Consider the following 5,625-nt stretch of genomic DNA (forward strand, 5'->3'; position numbering starts at 1 on the left):
CTGCCCGCGCCAGCAGCAACAGGGCGGGCCGAGGCCGACGCGCGGCGCGGCCCGTCCCCTCGGTGCTGGCACAGAGTGGCGGCTCAAGTTTTGGCAGGGGCCGCCCGCGCCTGCTCTGCCTGCCCTCGTCCCACCTGGGCTCTTTCGTTCACTCGGGTCTCCCTTTCCCGCCAGCCTGGGCGCCGCGCACGACAGCCGCCTCGAGGCGGGGGGGGGCGGGCGTGGGCGGACGGGCCCGGAGAAGCAGCCCTGTCCTTACCTGCCGCCGAGCGCCCTGCAGCGCTGCGCTGCCGCTCGACCCTCCGCAAGACGCTATTCCCTGTGATGTATTCCCCCAACGCCCCCAAGCCTGAGAGTGCTTCCCCTTGTTCAGCCTCGCATCCCCAGTGGTAGCGGCCGCGCAACCCTCCGCGGCTGCCGGGGCGAGGGTGCGGGTGGCTCCCTGCCCCGCCGCGGACACCCGCGCTCAAAGCGGGTCAAAGCGCACATGACAGGCTTCGGTCCGGATCGCAGCCCGAACCTGCTGGGAAGGTCCACTTTTTTAGTTGCTTTAGCTCAATTTTTTTTTCTCAAAGCTTTTCAGCCGGAGCCGGCCGAGAGTGCGCTAGAATTAGGTTTTAAGTTGAGTGAAACTTGGTGCGCGGTGCGCAAGGGGCCGGGGCAGACAGCACCGGGCACTCGTGTCTCAGGAAGGCCGGTTATTCCACGCTCCGCAGCCTGATGCGCGATTCGTGTTTATTTCCTGCCTCCCACGTGAAAAGTGCCCGCGCGGCTCCAGCTAACAGCCCCGCGACGCCCGACGGAGAGGGACGCCGCGTCGGGGTGGGCGGCCACGGGCCTATTTCTCCTTAAGTTTGTGACCTGTGTCGGGGGGCAGCACCCGCGAACGAGCGTTTGCTCCACCGCACAATGCTTAAAAGCATAAAAGACGCGCACCCTGGGGCCCCGGTACTCCTCTGCGGAATCCCTCCCTCGTGGAAAACTTCACCGCATGGGGCACCGCAGAGCACCCCTCGCTCACGCGGGGGTGATTTTCCTAAGTTTCTCACCCACCCCCTCCACGCGGGGCGGATGCTGTCCGTTTCTTGCCCGTGCACAGCGGAGGTGGGGGCAAGGACGCCCCGTCGGGCCGCTCCTGCCGGCGGTCCCACCCCGTCTCCAGCCGTCCGTCCGTCCCCGCCGCAGGTGCGCGGCCGCCGCCACCTTCCCGCGGGGGTGGGGCGGGGCGACCCTAACCCCCCCGCGCTCCCCTCTCCTCTCTCCTCGCTCCTGCCAAGTTCTCCCCGTCCCCCCCGTCCGTCCCAAGGAGCCTCCCGATTGGGCGCCGGGCCGGGCCCACGTCACTCCGAGTGTGACGTCTAGTCTTCCTGTTTCCTTCAGCTGTGTCTTAAAGTAAATCTTGTGGCGGTGCGGAGCGCTGCTCGGCTCGGCCAGCCCAGCCCAGCCCAGCCCAGCCCTGCCCCGCACCGCTCCCGCCGCCCCCGCTCCGCTCCCGCCGCTCCGCTGCGCTCCGCGCCCGCAGCCCCGCGGCCGCTGCCCACCCGCACTCCCGCCCGCACTCGCCCTCCCTCGCCCGATTATCATATTCATCAGCGGCGGGGCTCGCCGGCTGCGCGCGCGTGTCCGCGTGTGCGTGTGTGCGTGTGCGGGGCGCGTGTGGTGTGTGTGCATGTGCGTGTCGCCCTTTCTCTCTGTCCACCGGCAAAAAAAAAAAGCGAGGCTCAGTTTCGTCGCCTTTGCACGGAGTAAGTACCCGCTCCCCCTTCGCGCCCCCTCCGTCCCTCCCCGCTTCCTCGGCCTTTTCATGATGTTGGGGGTTTTTTTAATACTTTTTTTTTTTATTATTATTCGCACTTGCTTGGGCTGCTCTAAATGGTCCGGGGAGGGGGGATGTGGAGGTGATGAAAATCCCCGACAAAATACTGATCACCGTTATCAAACCTGTGCTTCTTTTTCCAGGGGGCAAAATTGCAGTGACTTTATTAGCTGAGTAGTTTTAATTCCCCGGTAGATAAAGCGGTAAGGATTTGTGAGCGGTAAGGAGCCCAGCCCGATGGAGCGCTCACCGTAGCCTGCCCAGGGCTGAAGAGTAAGTGACCTGCTCGTTGTTAGGTGATCCTTCCCTCTTCTCTCTCTCGCTGCCACCTTTGATGTGGACCGCTCTTTATTTTATTCCACGGGTTGGAGGGCAGTTTTGTGGGGGACGAAAAGCGCAGCGAGTATTTGGCTTCTTTTTGTTGCTTCGAGCTTCCTCCTCCCCCCGTCCCCGCCGAAGTTCCCCATCCCCGCTTTAAACTCCTGCTCCTCTTCTCCGAGCCTCCTCTTTGTCCTGTTTATTATAGCTGCCTCGCTTTTTGTCTCTTCAATTTGCCTGTCATTTGCATGTCGCTGCTTCTCCTTTTTAACCCAAGCCGGGAAGGACAGGGACTTTTTATTCTTACTCTTCTTAGCCTTGCAGTTACTTTTTCATTTCCAAGCGTGGGACGAGCTGCGAATCGTGAAAATACATAGAAAATGGGATTTGAGTGGTAGGTAGCGAGCACATGAGAAGAGATCAAATGCAAGTCGCGGGATAAGAGCCTTGATCTGGGAAAAGATTAGGATTATTGGTACTTTCTGTTTGTTTGGTTGTTGTTTGTTGATTTTTTTCCTCCGGGGGGGATTTAATTATTTCTTAGCCGTTGATGGAGATCTTTCTTGGCTTTTTCGATTTTCCGTTTAGCGGCTGAGTGATCCGGCGCACTTTGCCGTGTGTTTGCACGGAGTTAAAGCGCAGGAGGGAGCGGTGCTGGGGGGGCGTGGGGCCTGCGCGGAGGGGGCGCTGGGGGGGCGCGGCCCGGGATAGAGGGGCGCAGAGAACGCGGGGCCCGGCAGGACGAGGCGGCCCGACGGGCGTCCGGGGCACGACTCCCCGGCACCGAGCGCTCCGCAGGGGGGGAGCGGGGCCTCCCCGGGGCCCACGTCTCTTTGCAGAGAGGGACAAAGTTGCGCGTACCCCCTGCGGTCGCTGCGCGGCGTCTGGCGAGGAAGGGCAGGGCCGCGGGGCCGGGGCAGGTGTGCGGGTGGTGCGGGCAGGTGCGTGGCACGGCACGGGGGCGGTGGGGCAGGTGCGCGCCGAGCGGGGGGGCTGCGGAGCGGGACGAGGGGGGTCCCGGCCGCCACCTCCTCCCTGTGCCGGAGAGAGCCGGGATGACGGGGTCAGCCGCGGGTAGCGGGTCGGGGATCAGTGTCCGCGGGCGGTGCGGCCGAGGTGGGATGGAGCTCCCGGAGGGGCCAGCGTCGCGTCCGTGTGTTTGTGCCCTGTCCGCGCAAGAGTAGGTACGAGAGATAGTAACTTAATGTCTTTGACAAAGTGGGGGATGTCAGAGCTGGCAAACACGGCTGCATTCTAGAGGTGCCCTTGAAAGTCGGGCAAAAGTTGCCAGCACGAGCTTTGCAAACCCGCTAGTTTCCCACAGGTCCCGAGTGCTCAGCAAACCCCGTAGCGTTTCTGGCTGCATGGGGAGTGTCACCCCAAACCCCTCATCCGGGTCTGGGGATGGGCAGGGAGCACGTGGAACACATCCGCGCATCGGGGCCATTGCTTGGTGGCAGAAGGTCCTGTGTTGTTGAACATGGAGTACAAAAACACGTCTGTGTCACCGCGAGGTGTAAAAGCTCAGATTATTTGTCACTTCCATCGCCTGTAGAGGTTTGCCAGTATGCAGGATGAATTATACAGAGGCAGTTTCCTTGCCCATAGATTTGCACGTGGCACATATCCTTTATGTCTTCTTTTCACAGTTTTGCGGTGACTTGCCATCAATCACATAAAGTTTACCACCACTACAGCTCATTTTGGGTTTAATTTATTTGCTTTTTGTCTAGAACTTACCTTTAGCTGCAATATCACATTCTGTGTTTATTAATACTCAAGGGTATCACCATTTCAGGAGTTAAACTGTGATAAAATGTGCAATGTATATACTTTTTACTAACAACTCCCTACTTCTGCAAAGTATCTTGCTCACTGAATGGCACTGTCAGTATATACAGCTAACTTTGCTGCCAGTTGAACTCTGAGGCCTCTCAGTTTATATAACTCATCTTTTTTATGATCGGCTGATAAATTAAGATATTCATAAGAATGGACACATTTTGAACTTGAAAAGTTTAATTTGATTCAGGGCAGAATTGTAAACACTGCAATTTGCAGTCTCTAAATAGTGATACATTCTAACTCAAAGTGCAGTGTAACTGCTAAATTAAGTAATTCAAGAATTGTGGTTTAATGATATCGTGTAGCATGGAAAAAATAATATCTTGAAAATCTTGGACTGAATTTGTAAGGACCTTGAGAACATTTCAGTATTGTCTCTACACAGAGGCCATGTGAGTTATTTTCTTCACCATCAGTGTAATAACAAGGACCAAACTGGCTTTAGAGGAGGAAAATGTTTTCAGTTTTCTAGTTTGAGCAGCTTGATTTCTTTTTCTCATTCAAAAAATCTGTTTCTTCAAGCAGTGCCAAGCATGGCTACATGATGGAGGGCTCTGCGTCTCCCCTCCAAAAAAGGCCTGAACTAATAAAATACCAAATGCCTCCTGTTAGTGAGTTCTGTAATTGATGGGAATTGCGGATGTTTCGCGTTCACAGGAATTGCTGAGTAACTTGTTGGATTGGGCCCTGGGTATCACCAGGTTCATAAGACAAGGGTTGCTTTTTCTTTTAAGGCTAGAGAGCAGGCAGCATAATTTTGAAGTATATCAGGCTCCATTTTTTTCTGCTGCTTCTTACGGAGAAATCCTAACAAAATAGCTACTACTGCACAAATAGTTCCTTGTTGTTTCTGCTCTGTTTCAAATTCTTTGATTAGACACCTCAGCTAAACGAGTTAGATAACCCTTTCTCACAGGAAAACTTGTGTCTGAGCTGTACAAAAAGGTAGTACTTTCCCGTTAGTGGCTGACATGATTTTAGCACTGAACAGATTTGTGCATGAAATGCTGTTGACTGGAATAATTCGTATCCTCTGTTTCTTGGCTGATTTTGGCAAAGCCATATCCCGTGTAGTGCATTAGAAAGATCTAAATATTTCTATTAGCAGAAGCATGTTAAATTTATTGTGTGGTATTGGCATAATGGGCTGTCATGAAACAGGCAGACACTGGACCAAAGAAAGTAGTCCTTGTGAAAAAAAAATAGGAACAGTTTCAGCTCTATAAATTGGTATCTCTTTAAATTCATCTGTGCATATCCGTCAAGTTTAGCACTTTGCTGTTGTGTATTTAATGGCTGTTTAGGTTAAGCTAGGGTTCTTCTGAGTGACTGACATGGGCGAGTTGAATTTACATCTCCTTTGCATCTCATAGGTGTATGAATTAATCTGGGAGCAAATGATCAGTGTCTTTGTAGATCAAGATGAGTTAACAAAATAGATTACAGAAATTGATTTATTTGTAGTGAGTGCAGTTAAATACCTGACATCATACTCCTTTTTGAGAACTGTTTAGCCAAAGGTTTGGTAGCAGTAACTCTTGGAGATATAGAAATTAATCTGTTGCCATTTAAAATGTCAATGCATATCAAATGGATATGAAATAACCCCATGTCTGTAGTTGCTGTGCTGTTAAAACATTATTCAT

General features: G+C 53.8%; 1 protein-coding gene across 4 annotated transcripts in view; it reads left to right on the forward strand.

The window, feature by feature from the left end:
- The first annotated feature begins 1,422 nt into the window (after window positions 1-1,422).
- PROX1 (prospero homeobox 1) overlaps window positions 1,423-5,625 on the forward strand; it is a 49,620-nt gene continuing 45,417 nt past the window's right edge. For 2 of the 4 annotated variants that reach the window (XM_071578487.1, XM_071578510.1), the window contains exons 1-2: window positions 1,423-1,745; window positions 1,960-2,089. The gene's annotated coding sequence lies outside the window, so the exon portion shown is untranslated. Of the gene's footprint in view, window positions 1,746-1,959; window positions 2,090-2,124; window positions 2,529-5,625 lie in introns of those variants that run through there. The other 2 variants (XM_071578502.1, XM_071578493.1) reach the window with 2 other exon arrangements.

Source organism: Pithys albifrons, chromosome 2 (assembly GCF_047495875.1).
Source record: "Pithys albifrons albifrons isolate INPA30051 chromosome 2, PitAlb_v1, whole genome shotgun sequence".
In the NCBI taxonomy this organism is placed as follows: Eukaryota; Metazoa; Chordata; class Aves; order Passeriformes; family Thamnophilidae; genus Pithys; species Pithys albifrons.